The sequence below is a fragment of the Castor canadensis genome, chromosome 12, assembly GCF_047511655.1.
Source record: "Castor canadensis chromosome 12, mCasCan1.hap1v2, whole genome shotgun sequence".
Lineage (NCBI taxonomy): Eukaryota > Metazoa > Chordata > Mammalia > Rodentia > Castoridae > Castor > Castor canadensis.
The window spans coordinates 124,189,867-124,208,179 of NC_133397.1; positions in this window are offsets into that span (position 1 = coordinate 124,189,867).

Sequence of the window (18,313 nt, forward strand, 5' to 3'; positions counted from 1 at the left end):
CTCTTGTGGGACAACATAATAATCCAGGAGAACATTTTTTAATTTATGTAAGGATTGTGATATACAAACACTAAATGTAAAGAAAATCCATTAATATTTCTTAATCTGGCATCATCCTTTATTACATTGGATGTAGCAAATACATTGTTTATGACTCAAAATATGAGGACAAGTAGATAAAACATGCTGTAAAAAAAGGCAACTTCAGAAACAAGTTGAAATCTATTTAATAAGTCATGGTAAAGCAATCTTTACATGGTTTCACAAATAGTTTGTATTGCGCTTTTAAATTATCAGAAAGCTATAAGGTAAAATATTGAAGCTAAAAATTGAAGAAAATAATTGCAACATTAGCAGTTAGTATGAAATAATAATATGCTTTTCCTTTTGGATTATTTATTCATTTTAAAACAAGTTTGACTAAAGAACTAACTTTGCTCAAAGAAAGAATAACCCTGAATATGTTTGAATATGCTACAGTGTTTAAAAGTCTCTTAATGCAATTAAAGGTAGGAACTGATGAAATATTAGTGTCTGGATGAATCATTTGTTAAATGACTCTATTGTGAAACTTTAAATCATGTCTTGTGCTAGAGAAAATATTCCCTTGGCAACAAGTATTTATTTGTTTGTCTCTGGTTTGGTGTTGTGTAATATAGTGATTTTATCTCTACTTTCAGTTATAAAAATGATTCTGCCACCTCCTTTTGAGGCAGGGAGACAACTGCACTTTCTAACTCATGTTTCTGAATCATAATGGGTAGTCTTAGCCAGGAGGTATTTTTCTTGTTTTTTTAAACCTATCTCCACTGTGAAAATAGAGGTGATATGAAAAATGTATGATCCTTTCCAAATGAAAATACATGTGGTCATTGCCTCTTACAGTGTTCACAATAAGGAAACATGAGAGATCAGGGTAAGTGAGCTGCTCAAGGTCTTAGAGAAAATGAGTGCAGAGCCCAGAACGGAGCCCAGATCTGTCTGACTTTTGGTGATTTCTCAGATATTTCAGTTGCTTCCTTGGCACCGGGAGGTATAGTGCAACCGGGAGGTATATTGTGTGTGGCCACATTTGGGGAGGATTTGAGAGGTGTCTGAACAGACCACTGAGTACTTTTTGTATGTTTCACATTTCTGAAATATTTAACAGAAGAGTTCTGCAAATAAAAACGAGTTGAATTCCACATTAACTGCCTCTTTTTAAATTTTTTTTTAAGGGAGGGATAGAAGTTCCCTTCAGCAACATTGTATACCAACACTCTCTTTCCATCATCCTTGATCTCCCTATAGGTACTTTCTGAGTACCAATTCAATTTGTAAAATGAACCTCTCTTGGCTTTCCCCCTTGACTCTATTCCAGCTACCCTTGAGATGCAAGCCAGAGAAAGAAGCAGAGACTTATAGGAAAAAGAGTGCAATGAAACAGCTCTGAGTACTGTGGCTGCTGTGTCAGTACTGCTGAAACCGTCCATTTTGAGGCTGCCTCTTTTGCACTAGTCATATCTTCATGTTTCAGTCTCATTATCTTGGTAAAAATTAGTTGTCACTGTTGTGTTAGAACCATTCCAGGAAAGAATGGCTAAATCCAAGATAGTGTTACCCTAAGCACAGACCTCAGGCCCTCTACTAGGGACAGGCCCTCTACTAGGGACAAACATACTTTCACATGGAAAGAGACTGATCAATGCTAAATAGATTTGTTAATATGAATTATAATTTGGGAAGCTTCAAACAAAACATAAAAACCTAACAGCTGACAGTTTTGTGTAGTCAAAGTGCATAGATTTATAGACCAAGACAGCTGGATTCTAAGATGGTTGGAATACCTAGGTGGTATTGACCTTGGGTATGTTCTCAGAGAACAATTTTCTCATCTATAAAATGGAGATAATGACACTAATGTTATTTGGGGGAATAAATGGATCAGCCTATGAAATACACTTAATGAAGTGCTCAAGGAAGATTAAACTATTAATACCTCTCCATATTTTTTGCTAATAACAAGCTTGATTAACTCAAAATTTGAGCAGTTTACTTAAAAATCCTTATATTTCATTCCATAGGAGTTCCAAGTTCAGTGTAATTTCTCACTTAATTCTCTATATACTTGTTTTTTAAACATGTCTTTTCTCTGCCTGGATTTTCCTGTGCAATATTCCCTGTTCAGCTTTGATCTGCCTTTCATTTTTTGAGCCAACTTGTATATTATTTCATGGGGATACTGTTATTAAAAGAAGAATGAATCAGGTACTTGCTATTTTGAAATCATGTTTTGGCCTCTTATAAAAATTAAGTGACAACACCTACTTAACAATTTTGACTTGTCCCAGATCCTTGACTGTAATTTTAATCTATTAGACAAAAATACCACTGGGTGTCTGCTATCCAGCAGACATCTTGATAGAAGCTAACAGTGAAGAAAAAATAACAAGAACAAAAAATATGTGATCAAGGACTACGAGAGGTTGTCTTAATTTATACCAAGACTAGGGAATAGGGTACGATACTTCAGTGAAGGCCAGACCAATGTGTATTTTCTTCATACATCTTACCTATGCTTTTCTATTGGTTTTGTTTAGCTCCTCCCAGTACAATTAAAATATAGGAAGGCAAAGCATCTTATCAACCAATATATCTCTTGCATCTAGCACCATACAGGAACATCAATATTTATTCAGGCAATGAATAAATGAGGACTTGTTGGAGAGAGAGTTGAAGAGAGTGCTTCAAACAAAGGTAAAGTTTGTGGAAAATCTAATAGACCAGTGGTGAGGCGGGATTCTGATGACCATGTTAAAAGATCAGGGTCTTATCCTAAGTATTTCTTCAAGCATCATATTCTTGGCTCCTTTCACCTCTCAACTTAGTCTGGATGAACCTAAATGAGACATGAAGACCCCTATTCCTAAGAAGAAAGACAACCCTAAATCCAACCACTCAATAATGAGAAAATGGAAAACAAGCAAGGGCTAGCCAACTTGCTCAGTACTTTCCACCAAGCCATGAGCCTCCAAAGCTCTTTTCCAGTTTACAAAATGTGCTGTGCTTAAGTGCCTGGTCGTGCTTCTAGAGAAATGCCACAGAAATACAGTTCAACATTGCTCTAAAAGCAATGGTGTTGAAATTTGCTTTGGAATTTTATTTTATTTCTCTATATTGAAGGGAATAGTTGCTTTTGCTCATAACTTTCTTCTTCTATTTTTTTTTTTATGGAAGCCTGCATATGGCAGTTTTATGGCTTGGGAGCTCAATTTGTTCTAAGGATAAATCTCTGAATAAAATAAATGCTATATTTTCTATAAAACATCACAGCTATAGTTTTTCTTCCTGTTTATGTCAAAAGAGATGAACCTAGAGAAATAAGCAGATAGATGACCTGGTTAAGACAGCTTAGAGAACTCAACATTCAATGTCATTGCCTGCTAGCTGTGAAGCTAGATCAAAAAATTCTGCTAAGGAGGATTAATTGTATTGAGAGGTGAGGTGGTAGGAAGAGAGGGAGGAAGAAAAGAAGGGAAAGAAGGAAGGGAATGTGAAGAAAAATCTCAGTTTTACATATCTAGGTCAAAGGCTAAGCATTCTGCTTAGCCATGGAAAGCTTTGAAATTAGTTCATGGAAATCTTTGAAATTATAATATTAATTACAACATTGCTGTCACTACTGAATGTGTGCGAGGCACTCAGCTATTTAAGTTTATTAGTTTAGTCTTTATAATAACCTTCCAGGTTAGTTACTATTTTCTCCATTTCATTGATAAGAATTCTGAGTCTTGAACAGGCCAAAACACTTTTTCACAGGTGTGGCATTATCAAACACTGGTGATGAGAGTCAGTCTTCCCATCTGTTTCATTTGAGGACCCACAAGTTTTCTCCTTATGCTGTGCAGACTCTGAAAGCTACCCTCTATGTGACAACAGCTGCTAAAATTAGTGGCAGGCCTTTATCTTTTGTATACTGTACTAAAACAAACAGAATGAACAAGCAAACCTACACACACCTCATTTCCAGGTTATTTTTGTATATTCTCTGCCTCTGTTTTTCTGATAAACACCCACTACCACGGCTAAGATTTGGAAGTGCAATGTGAAAGCCCAGATTTAAGCATCACATTCAATACTTGACAGGGAACTACCTTCTCATGGGTAACAGACCTGACTATTGTCAGGAATTACCAGGAATGTCCAGTTAAGAAGTGGTAGCAAAAGAACTACAAGTTCAAATCCTAATCACTTTCATTCACAACAGATGAAAGTTCCAGAACTGCAACCTGCAAGATTCTTTTGGACAGTAAAGTTAAGACCACCCACAAAGCCATGAATTTGCCATCTGGAGTGCATTCTTTGAAACTTGTATTTCTGAGTCAAAGAAAATTTCTTTGACAAAATACTTCTGTCTTCTTGCTGTAGTCACAATTGCATTTTTTCTTCCTTTTTTATCATGTGTGTTTTTTTTTTCCTCCTTGACCTAATTCTGGATTGTATTTTAAAAATGGAAAGAAAATTGAAGTTGCTTTGATAATAGCATCTGATTTTCTAGGATAAATAGTTATTTAATTATTACTAAGAGGGCCCCTTTAGCATGTATTTGGATTTTAAACATTAGGCTCATATTTTTTTAATTTCATTCCTTTATTGAGATTAAATTACATTCTTTTTTTAATTTCTTTTATTCATATGTGCATGCAATGTTTGGGTCATTTCTCCCCCCTTCCCCCTCGCTACCCGGCAGAAACTATTTTGCCCTTATCTCTAATTTTGTTGAAGAGAGAGCATAAACAATAATAGGAAGGACCGAGGGTTTTTGCTGGTTGAGATAAAGATAGCTATGCAGGGAGTTTACTCGCATTGCTTTCTTGTACATATGCATTACATTCTAAGTTGATTATTCTCAAACTGACCTTTTCTCTAGTTCCTGGTCCTCTTCTCCTATTGGCCACTGTTGCTTTAAAGATTCTGCATTAGTTAGGCTCATATATTTTGAATCACGTTTCTAAAACCAAATTACTGTCCATGAATGAAGTTTGCTAAAGATGTTTTTGTTTCTGATATTAAAAGTAAAAAAGATGTAGAAAAATGACATTGAACTATTTTAATTAGTCAAATATTTTCTTTTTTTATTTTGCAGTACTGTGAATTGAACACAGGACTTTTTTTTTTTTGGTGGTCGTGCTGAGGTTTGAACTCAGGGCCTCATGCTTGCTAAGCAAGTGTTCTACCATTTGAGCCCCTCCACTAGCCTAACCCAAGACCTTTCATATGCTAGACAAATAAGTGTTCAACCACTGAGCTGCATACACTCCCAGATCACATTCATATAAAGATTTGGCAAAAAAAACTGTGAATTTTGTCTTTAGTGATTTCAGTTTTTGCTTTAAGAAACTTTTAAAGAATTGAGTTCATTTTATTATTTTTGCCAGATTAGCAACATTTTTTCTTCACTTTTATTAGGTTACATTTGTAACCTAGGATTCATTGTGACAATTCTGAGTAATTATATGAAATACATTAACCATATTCCTTCACCTTAGTCTCCTTCATTCACTGCCCCCACTATCACCCCCAGCGCTGTACCTATTTTACAGTCCTGTCTTTTGTTTTTAACTTCTAAATTGATGTTCAAAGGGTTTCTTGATGTATGCCTGTTGTGAGTGTACTTTACTGTGCTTTGAAGGTAAATGGATGCAATTGGAGGACATCATGTTAAGGGAAGTAGGCCAGGCTCAGAAAGACAAAGGCCACATCTTTTCTCTCATATGAGGAAGAGAGATCCAAAAGATAAACATATACACAAAGCAATCATGATCATACACAAACTCATATGTAGAACTTTTTTTTTATTCATATGTGCATACATTATTTGGGTCACTTCTCCCCCCTGCCCCCACCCTCTCCCTCCCACCCCCTCGCTACCTGGCAGAAACTATTTTGCCCTTATCTCTAATTTTGTTGTAGAGAGAGTATAAGCAATAATAGGAAGGAACAAGGGTTTTTGCTGGTTGAGATAAGGATAGCTATACAGGGCATTGACTCACATTGATTTCCTGTGCATGGGTGTTACCTTCTAGGTTAATTCTTTTTGATCTAACCTTTTCTCTAGTTCCTGGTCCCCTTCTCTTATTGGCCTCAGTTGCTTTTAAGGTATCTGCTTTAGTTTCTCTGCGTTGAGGGCAACAAATGCTAGCTAGTTTTTTAGGTGTCTTACCTATCCTCACCCCTCCCTTGTGTGCTCTCGCTTTTATCGTGTGCTCAAAGTCCAATCCCCTTGTTGTGTTTGCCCTTGATCTAATGTCCACATATGAGGGAGAACATACGATTTCTGGTCTTTTGGGCCCGGCTAACCTCACTCAGAATGATGTAGAACATGTTTGTAATAGTGGAACTACTCTACAGAACTCAGGGAAGGAGAGAAAGGAAAAGAGAACGATAAACAGTAAACAATATGGACATACATAACATCTGTGAAGGTAGACGACATAACTATATGTACCGAAAGCTGTTGAATAATGGGGGGATGGGAGGGAAGGGGTAAAGGAGAGTAACAGAAGGGGTTGAATTGACTGGATAAGCAATATTTAAATATCCTAAATTTTACTGTGGGTAAATATCCTCCAGAATTAGTTTAGGATTTGTTACTTGTCAAGCTAAGGGGAAAAATTCCTGCTTGAAGGAAGAGATTAAGCACAACTGTAGATCACCTTATTTTAAAGAGTTCTCTGGTTGGGCACCCTGTGACTCACAGCTGTCATCCTAGCTACTTGGGAGGCTGAGATCAGGAGGATCACGGTTTGAAGCCAGCTTGGGCAAATAATTTGCAAGATCGCCATCTCCAAAAATAACCAGAGCAAAATGGACTGGAGGTGTGGCTCAAGCAGTAGAATGCCTGCTTTGCAGATGTGAAGTCCTGAGTAGAAAACTAGTTTCACCAAAAAAAGAAAAAAAAAAGAGTCCTCTGTCAGTGATGAATGTAAAAAAGACCTTGTGTAAATATGCACACACACACACACACACAAATATAAACATATATGTAAACATACATACATATTCCTACTTTTAAAACCAATCAAAATCAACTAAGTTGCCCTTTAAATGTGACTAAGAAAAACAAAATATGCAGTTATTAAAATATGATAGAAAATAAAGATATTTGATTATCTAAACCATAAATATCAAAACTTTTTAATCTTTGAAAATATTCATTGGTTTGTTTGGTATTGTGGAGAAATTTCTGGTTCTATTAACATGCATTTTATACTTTTCATATGTGTACTTATTTGACAATAAAATACTTCATTATACAACTGAAATATCAAGACTATCACATTACAATTGCTTCCACAAAACAATTTAACACGACATTGTGAAAATATTGTTTCTTTGAAGGCCCTCCAGGGTTTGCTTTTTTTTGTGTGTATGAAATATAATAATAATTATTAAATATGTCTTATTCAATAACGATAGTTGGACAAGTAATCTCACTGACTTTCCCTGAAAACTTTAATGGATATTAGTAACATTTTATCAACAGAAAATTTTAGCAATGCTTTGTTTTGTAACATGCTATGAATAAACAATAGAAAACAATAATTATTAAGTCTACCTTTCTTGGGACTACAGGATTTTCATGAATTTTATTTTCATTTAATTTCTTGAGGTAAGTTATTAACCACATTTTTCAAATGAGAATAGTCTAAGATTTATTTCAAAGATTCTGCTTTTTTTGCCTCTAAATTATTTTTCCTGTGAACAAAATGCTTACTTTCAGCAGTGCCAAATATTAATGTTAATTTTAGGTTACATTGCATATGCTTATAGTCCCTTCCCTACTCGCAAGATAGACTAGGATTTGTTGTGTTAACAATTTAAACCTGAAATGTCCATAGCGCAACATAACCAAGATTTATTTTATACTCATTGCTGCAAACTGTCCAGTTGGGGGCAGAAGCTCAGCTGCACAGGTATTGAAGGTTGCAGCATTGTGGCAGAGAGAAAGAAGGAGAGAGAGAGAGAAACAAAACTGAACATGTCATATATACTTACCCCTTAGTGTCACAGTTACTGACTGCTATTCATATTTCTTTGGCCAGGATTTGCCCTATGTAAGGTTTGGGGAAATACCGTTTTTCTTATGTGGGGGGTGGAAAATAAATGTTTATTTGTAAACACTAGAGATGTCTACCATAGCCTTCATATCTTATGTGAATGCTAATTCTAATTAGCCTTAAGTAATCTTTTAGATATTCATCTTCTAGAAAGATGGTATTCCTTCTAAATTATTTAAGGGAAAAGCATGGGGACCATATAACAAATGATAGATTATAAAAGGAAGCACAAAGCACAAAGAATTGATAAATGAGAGAAACATAATAGTAAAAATTGATTAGAAAATAACATAAAGCCAGAATTAAATGTAAAAAATATGGTGTTAGCTCTGTTAAAGAAATAAAACCCAAATGCAATGCCTGCTGTGCAGAACAGTCACACGTAAATCTAGTTAAAGTCAGAGTAACTGTGTATGTTTCAAATACAGACAAGAAAGATAGGAAGGGGAAACCAGATGTACACAGAGTAGCATATATTATCTTCCCTGAAAAATGTTGAAGAATTCAAGTCAGTTGATTAAACATTCAAGTCAAGTAACTTGGAAAGATCACAAAAAATATGTGAGGAAAGTGACAGGAGTAATTTAATAAAGATATTAATGAATTTTGGAACATGAGGGAAAGGAGTAGAATTAATTACAAATTCCCCAGATGTGGTCCATGGGAACAGCAACATTGCAGCAGCAGGAGCAGTGATGAATTTGATAAGACAAAGAAGCAGAAAGAAAACCAGGCTGCAAATTACTAACAAGAAAATCTGGTTATCAGGAAAATTAAGAAAAATTAGCACCTTATGTTTCTGTCAATGAATGAATGAATGAATATCTGAAATCCAGGATGAAATGTTATTATGAATAAAGCAAAATCAAATCAGACAACTAGAAATACATGGAGAAAATTGTTTGGCCATCTCTGAACAACATTGCAAATTGAGATTTCAAGCATGAACCATCATGGATTTAAACAATTTCAAAACAAGAAAGCAAATTATTTCATAAAAGAAGCAAATGTTTTCTATTATTTTATGCAGTGAGAATTACATATATACTGAAATCTGATAAAGATAATGTAAAATTTTTTTTTAAAAAAAGATTGATACAAAAATATGGCTTACCACCCAAATTATTAATATAATAAAATACTATATTTAAAAGTTTATAGCATGATCAAGTGCAATTATCCTTAAAATGACAGGATAGTCACTATCAGGAATACATTAATATGAATTTTTTTAAAAGTTGCAAGATAAATCAGGTGATCTTATTTAAACAGATGCTGTGCTAAAACTTGAGACCTACTATTTTTATTTTTATTTAAAACATTTTAAAAACATTATTTTTTAACATATAATAGTTATACTGGGTGATACATGGTGATATTTACCTATGTGCTTGCAATATATCTTAGTTATATTTACCCCCTCCATCATTCTCCCTCAACCCCCGTTAGAACAATTTCAAAAGAGACATACTCTTTTTAAAAGACATGAGCAAAATTTCTATGTATTACATAATAAAACTATGTTGTATTTTAAAATATCAATGTATAAGTTATGATACAAGTGTTAAATTTTGCTTTACGGTAAACTATAATTTTTGAATTAAAAGTCAGGAATTAGAAAGACAAAGATACTTGCTCCCATTCTGTGATTTATTTATTTATTTATTTATTTATTTAATTCATTTATTCACATGTGCGTACATTGTTTAGGCCATTTCTCTCCCCGTCCCCCACTCCATCCCTCTCCCTGCAACCCCCCTCACTTCAAGGCAGAATCTGTTCTTCCCTTATCTCTAATTTTGTTGAAGAGAAGACATAAGCAATAATAAGAAAGACAAAGCGTTTTTGCTAGTTGAGATAAGGATAGCTATACAGAGAGATTCCTAGCATTGCTTCAATGTAAAAATGTGTTACAACCTAAGTTATTCATCTCTAACTGACCTTTTCACTAGTTCCTGATCCCCTTCTCATATTGACCTCTGTCACTTTAAGGTTTCTGTATTAGTTCTTCTGCAGTAGGGACATCAAATACTTTCAAGTTTTGGGTTTCTTACCTATCCTCATTCCTCCCCTAGATGCTCTCCCCTTATCATATGACCTAAGTCCAACCTCATTGCTGTATTTGCCCTAGATCTAAAGTCTGCATATGAGGGAAAACATACAATTTTTGGTCTTCTGAGCCTGGCTAACCTCGCGCAGAATGATGTTCTCTAGTTCTATCCATTTACTTGTGAATGATAAGATTTCATTCTCCTTCATGGCTAAGTAAAATTCCGTTGTGTACAAGTACCACATTTTCTTGATCCATTCATCAGTAGTGGGGCATCTTGGCTGTTTCCATAACTTGGCTATTGTGAATAGCACTGCAATAAACATGGGTGTGGAAGTGCTTTTGGAGTAACCTGTATCACATTCCTTTGGGTATATCCCCAGGAGTGGGATTGCTGTATCATATGGCAGATCTATGTTTAGATTTTTAAGAAGTCTCCAAATTTTTTTCCAAAGTGGTTGCACTAGCTTGTATTCCCACCAGCAGTGTATGAGGGTTCCTTTTCCCCCACATCCCTGTCAACACCTATTGTTTTAATGATAATATGTCGTGGGTTAGTTCTATTTTGGTCAAGTCTGTTTGGTGTCCTGGAGGCTTCCTGTACCTGAATGGGCATAGCTTTCTCTAGATTTGGGAAATTTTCTGTTATTATTTTGTTGAATATGTTATGAATTCCTTTTTCTTGCACCTCTTCTCCTTCTTCAATGCCCATGATTCTCAGGTTTGGTCTTTTGATGGAGTCAGTGAGTTCTTGCATTTTCTTTTCACAGGTCTTGAGCTTTCTGACTAATAGCTCTTCAGTTTTTCCTTTAATTTCCATTTCATCTTCACTTTCTGAGATTCTGTCTTCTGCTTGTTCTAGTCTGCTGGAGTGGCCTTCCATTGTGTTTTGTATTTCTGTTTCATTTTTTTTTCTGAGGTTTTCTATATCACCAGTCACTTCCTCTTTCACATTGTCAATTTTCATCCTTAATTCATTTATCTCTTTATTTATGGTGTTCTCTGTTTCACTTTGGTGTTTATTTAGGGCTCCTATGAGTTCACTTATTTGTTTTTGTGTCTTCTCATATTCTTTATTTTTGTTGTCTTGGAATTTCTTGAGTGCCTCTTGTATGATTTGATTGAACTTGTCTAGTGTCATCTCCATGAAATTCTCAGTGATTTCTTCTTTCAGGTTGTTCTTTTAGGCTTCATTGGGTTCCTTGGAATTGTCTATCTTTGTTTTGTTAGGGTCTGGAACTGGGTATCCATTTTCTTCATTTCCCTCTGAATCCTGTACTAATTTATTTTGAGGGGGGGGAGAATGGTTGCCATCTCTTTTCTGTCTTCCCATAATTCCACTTGGTGCTGTTTCTGTCCCTGTTGTATGTGTAATTTAGTATTAGGTAGCTTACAGTAGTAAAAGTAATGAGATCTAGAAAGAAAGAGTAAGAAGAAAAAGAAAGAAAATAAAAATAAAATAAAATAGAGAACCAAAGAAATCAACAAGGAGAGATGGTGGACTAACAAATAGTGAACAAGACAAGCACTTAAAGAGAAAGAGAAAAAAAAACTTCCAGGTTCAGGAACAATAGAATTTCAGTCTTAGTAGTTCTGGTGTTACTCCTCCAGCATCCAGTCCTGGTGTTGGTATTTAAGCAGTAGCACTGTCATTGTCTTGCTAGGTGGTTGGGACAGGAGACAGCTTTGTGAACCACTATCTGCCCTATTTCAGGCAGCAGCTCATCACCTGCCTACTGTCAGTTGTCTACTTTTCCAGGCTTTGTGCACTGAAAGTTCATGCAGAGAGCAGCTCCTTGCCCTCCTCCCTTCTCCAGTGCACTCAGAGCACCCCGCCCTCTCTGCTGCATGTCCTTTTCAGTTCCTTGTTTACTACTCAGATTTTTTCTTTTGCTTAGATGGGGGTCAGTCTGTACAGGGGGCTATGCTGGTTTATCCCAGGGGTGGCTGTGGGAATACCCTGTGCCACTTATTTGCTCACCTGTTGGTCTGTGTCTCCCAAGCAGGTTTGGAGCTGGTGTCTGGTGGCATGGGAGCCCTCCTGTTTTCTCAGTGTAATGTGGTGTGGAGAAGCTTTGTACAGGCTGGGGGTTTGAGGTGTCGGAGTTTTGCTTATTCTTGGTGGTTTTTTCCTGCCAAGTGTGGCTCCAGCATCTTAGCAAGATTTTTGATTTATGTAGCTCACACTGTCTGCTTCCTCCCTCTTGTCGCCATCTTGGAGCCCATTCTGTGATTTAATACTGTCATAGAAATGTCAAAGAAACTATAAATTAAGATCCAAGATGGTGATGGAGACAGAGATGCAGACCTCTGTGAGCTCCTGACCCAGAGACCCTGCCAAGAAGCTGGAAACAAGCCTGGCTGAGGTAAAGCACCAGGGAGAGCCAAAAACAAGGCACCCTAAACACTTAGATCATGGAAGGCTTCTCCATGCCATGATCTAATAAAAGAACAGCTGGCCTGCTAAATCCCTGTCCCATAGGTTTGCAGAGCTGCTGCTCCATTCTGCCAGGCTCTCTGACCCTAAGGCTGTGCCAGGCCACAGCCCTGCTCAAGACCAGATCCACACACCACCGGGATACCTGCCCCTCAGCTGCACCGGCCTCCAGCCTCTGGACCCACAATACGCTGGGATATCTGCCCCTTGGTTGCACTGCTGGATTCATGATGACTGGGATCCCTGCTACCCATCCACGCTGCACCCTGGCTCAGAGCTGGCCCCACAGCTTGCCAGGATACCCACCCCCTTGAACCCACTGCCCTTCAGGCCCTGCTGAACCCCAGCTACGTGTGGGACAACTGGATCCCCACCCCTTGGACTCCTGCCTGACAGGCCCTGGAAGGCTCCAGCTTCATGTGGAATGACTGGAGCCCCCCCTGCCCCACCCACCTGGGACAGGCACTAGCCTGGTGTGAGACAGCTGCATCCACCAGCCCACCAGGAACCTTGCCCCTTGAGCAGAGCCGTCCCCAGCTCTACAGGCTTCCCAGATAAGTGTTCCACCAGGGTCCCACTTGGGCTGTCACTAGAGGGCTCCAAGCATGCCTAAGAGACACACACAGATTGGACTGGACAGTAAAGAAGTAAAAACAACTAACCCTGCAATCCTACTGTTCCAGAACTGGGTTGTTTTTTTTTTTTCTTTTTCTCCCTTCTTTAAGAGTTTGGCAGCCTGGTTTGCTGTTTGGTCACCCACCATCTCTCCCATGTTTTTCTCTTTCTTTTTTTCCTCTCTTCATTTTATCTTTCTTTCTCTTTCTGTTTTTTATACTTCTGTCATGATTTTGTTAGTATTAATATTGTAACCCAGCTAATGCCAAATTACACATAGTCCAGGGACAGAAATGGTACCTAGTGGAAACATGGGAAGAAGAAAAAGGGATGGAAAGCATTCTCCCCCCAAAAATAAAGTAGTACAGGATTTAGAGCTAAATAAAGAAAACGGATACCCAGACCAGACTCCAACAAAACAAAGATAAACTACACCAAGGAACCCAATGAAGACCACAAGAACACCCTGAAAGAAAAAACTCTATAAGTAATTAATGAGAATTTCATAGAGACACTACTAGACATGGTCAACCAAAACGTACAGGAGGCACTCAAGAAATTCCAAGACAACAAAACTAAACAATACAAGAAAACACAGAAACAAATAAATGAAATCATAGGCACCCTAAACAAACACCAAACTAAAAAAAGGGTCATCATAAGCAGAGAGAGAAATGAATTAAGGGCAAAAATTGACAATGTTAAAGAAGTAACCCATGATATGGTAAACCTCAGAAAATAGAATGAAACAGAAACACAAAACAAAATGGAAGGCCATTTCAGCAGAATAGAACAAACAGAAGACAGAATCTCAGAACTTGAAGATGAAATGGCAATTAAAAGACAAACTGAACTATTAAACTCAAGACATGTGAAAAGAAAAGGCAAGAACTCACTGACTCCATCAAAAAAACAAACCTGAGAATCATGGGTATTGAAGAAGGAGAAGAGGTGCAAGCAAAAGGAATTTGTAATATATTCAACAAAATAATAACAGAAAATTTCCCAAATCTAGAGAAAACTATGCCCATTAGGATACAGGGGGCCTCCAGAACACCAACAGACCTGACCAAAATAGAACTACCCCATGACATATTATCACTAAAACAACAAGCACAGAGACTAAAGAAAGAATATTGAAGGCTGTAAGAGAGAAAAAACAAATAATATACAAAGGTAAACCCATCAAAATCACAGCAGACTTCTCAACAGAAACATTAAAAGCAAGAAGAGCATGGGGTGAGATCTTCCAGGCACTGAATGAAAATAACTTCAATCCTAGGATATTCTACCCAGCATTACTATCATTCAAAATAGAACAATAAAAGTCTTCCATGATAAGAAGAAATTAAAACAATATATGACCACCAAGCCACCACTACAGAAGATTCTCCAAGGAATTCTGCACACAGATAAAGAAAGCAAACAAAACCATGAAAGGGCAGGCAACACCAAACCACAGGAGAAGAAAAGACAAGAAAGTAAAGAGTAACATTGATTCAACTACACATAATCAAACTCTTAATCAACAATGAAACTACATGACAGGGATCACCACGTACTTATCAATACTAACACTGAATGTTAATGGACTAAATTCCCCATCAAAAGACATCGACTGGCAAACTGGATTAAAAAGGAAGATCCAACAATCTGTTGCCTACAGGAGACCCTCCTCATCAACAGAAACAAGCACTGGCTGAGAGTGAAAGGGTGGAATAAGATTTACCAAACCAATGGTCCCCAAAAACAGTCAGGGGTGTCTGATGTCGGACAAAGTAGACATCAAACCTACATTGATCAAACAAGATAAAGAAGGACACTCCATACTAATAAAAGGGGAAATACATCAAAAGGAAATAACAATTATCAACCTATGTGCACCCAATGTCAATGTACCCAATTTCATCAAACATACACTGAAGGACTTAAAAACACATACAAACGCCAACACAGTGAGAGTGGGAGACCTTAATATTGCCCTATCACTAATAGATAGGTCATCCAAACAAAAAATCAATAAAAAAATCCTAGAACTAAATGACACCATAGATTAAATGGACCTAGCTGATGTCTATAGAATATTTCATCCAACTTCTGCACAATGCACATTCTTTTCAGCAGCCCATGGACCCTTCTCAAAATTGATCATATCTTAGGACACAAAGCAAGCCTCAGCAAATATAAGAATACAGAAATAATCCCATGCATTCTATCTGACCACAATGCATTAAAACTAGAAATCAACAACAAAAACAGCAGTAAAAAGCATACAAACAACTGGAAGATGATCAACACATTGCTCAATGATGAATGGGTCATTGATGTAATAAAAGAGGAAATTAAAAGTTTCCTGGAAGTTAATAAAAAAGAAAACATGACTTACCAGAACCTCGGGGACACAGCAAAGGCAGTCCTGAGAGGAAAATTTATAGCCATGAGTGCATATATTAAAAGGACTGAAAGATCCCAAATCAATGACCTAATACTATAGCTCAAACTCCTAGAAAAACAAGAACAAGCCAATCCAAAAACAAGCAGAAGGAAAGAAATAATTAAAATAAGGACTGAAATAAATGAAACAGAAACCAAAAAAGCCATACAAAGAATCAATGAAACAAAAAGCTGGTTCTTTGAAAAAATAAATAAGATTGACAGACCCCTGGGAAACCTGACTAAAATGAGGAGAGAAAAAACCCAAATCAGTAAAATCAGAAATGCAAAAGGGGAGATAATAGCAAACACCATGGAAATCCAGGAAATCATCAGAGACTACTTTGAGAGCCTCTACTCTAATAATTTGAAAATCTTGAAGAAATGGACAGATTTCTAGAAACTTACAACCACCCAAAACTGAACAAAGAAGATATTAATCACCTGAATAGATCTATAACACAAAAAGAAATTGAAGCAGAAATCAAGAGTCTCCCAAAAAAGAAAAGTCCAGGACCTGATGGATTCTCTGCTGAATTCTATCAGACTTTTAAAGAAGAACTGATACCAACCCTCCTTAAACTGTTCCATGAAATAGAAAGGGAAGAAAAACCGTGTAACTCACTCTATGAAGCCAATATTACTCTCATCCCCAAACCAGACAAAGACACCTCCAAAAAGGAGAATAATAGGCCAATTTCCTTAATGAATATCAATGCAAAAATCCTTAATAAAATAATGGCAAACCAAAACCAACAACACATCAGAAAGATCATACACCATGACCAACTTGGCTTCATCCCAGGGATGCAGGGGTGGTTCAACATACGCAAATCTATAAATGTAATACAGCACATCAATAGAAGCAAAGACATAAACCACTTGGTCATCTCAATAGATGCAGAAAAAGCCTTTGACAAGATCCAACACCACTTCATGATAAAAGCTCTAAGAAAACTAGGAATAGAAGAAATGTATCTCAACATTGTAAAGTCCATTTATGACAAACCTACAGCCAACCTCATACTTAATGGTGAAAAACTGAAACCATTTCCCCTTAAAATCAGGAACAAGACAAGGTGCCCACTATCCCCACTCCTATTCAACATAGTCCTGGAATTCCCAGCCAGAGCAATTAGGCAAGAAGAAGAAATAAAAGGAATACAAATAGGTAAAGAAAGTGTCAAAATATCCTTATTTGCAGATGATATGATTCTATACCTTAAAGACCCAAAAAAAATCTACCCAAAAACTCTTAGATACCATAAACAGCTACAGTAACGTGGCAGGATACAAAATCAACCCTCAAAAATAATTAGCTTTTCTACACACCAACAACGAACAAACTGAGAAGGAATATATGGAAACAATTCCATTCACAATAGCTTCAAAAAAAATCAAATACCTAGGAGTAAATTTAACAAAAGATGTGAATGCACTCTACAAGGAGAATTACAAACTCCTGAAGAAAGAGATCGAGGAAGACTACAGAAGATGGAAAGATTTCCTGTGCTCATGGATGGGTAGAATCAGCATAGTAAAAATGGCTATACTACCAAAAGCAATCTACATGTTTAATGCAATTCCCATCAAAATTCCAGTGACTTTCATTGCAGAGATTGAAAAATCTACTCTAAAGTTCAGTTGGAAACACAAGAGACCGTGAATAGCCAAGGCAATACTCAGCGAAAAAAAGCAATGCTGAACGTATCACAATACCCGATTTCAAACTATATTACAAAGCAATAACGATAAAAACAACATGGTACTGGCACAAAAACAGACATGAAGACCAGTGGAACAGAATAGAGGACCCGGGTATGAAGCCACACAACTATACCCACCTTATTTTTGACAAAGGTGCCAAAAACATACAATGGAGAAAAGACAGCCTCTTCAACAAATGTTGCTGGGAAAAGTGGTTACCCATCTGCAAGAAACTGAAACTAGATCCATGTGTATCACCCTGTACTAGTATCAACTCAAAATGGATCAAGGACCTTAATATCAGACCTGAAACTCTGAAGTTACTAAAGGAAGGAGCAGGAAACACTCTGTGAACTAATAAGTATAGGCAAGGACTTCCTCAAAAGAACCCCAAAAGCCCAGCAACTAAGAGAAAGGATAGAAAAATGGGACTTCATAAAATTAAAAAGCTCCTGTACAACAAAAGAAATGGTCTCTAAACTGAAGAGAACACCCCCAGAGTGGGAGAAAATATTTGCCAGCTATACATCAGACAAAGGACTGATAACCAGAATATATAGGAAACTTAAAAAACTAAACTCTCCTAAAATCAATGAACCAATTAAGAAATGGGCAACTGAAGTAAACAGAACTTTCTCAAAAGAAGAAATTCAAATGGCAAAAAAACACATGAAAAAATGCTCACCATCTCCAGCCACATTGGAAATGCAAATCAAAACCACACTAAGATTCCACCTCACCCCTGTTAGAATAGCCAACATCAAAAACACCAACAACAACAGGTGCTGATGAGGATGTGGAGAAAAAGGAACCCTCATACACTGCTGGTGGGAATGCAAGCTAGTGCAACCACTCTGGAAAAAAATTTGGAGGCTTCTTAAAAATCTAAACATAGACCTGCCATATGATCCAGCAATCCCACTCCTGGGGATATACCCAAAGGAATGCGACTCAGGTTACTCCAGAAGCACC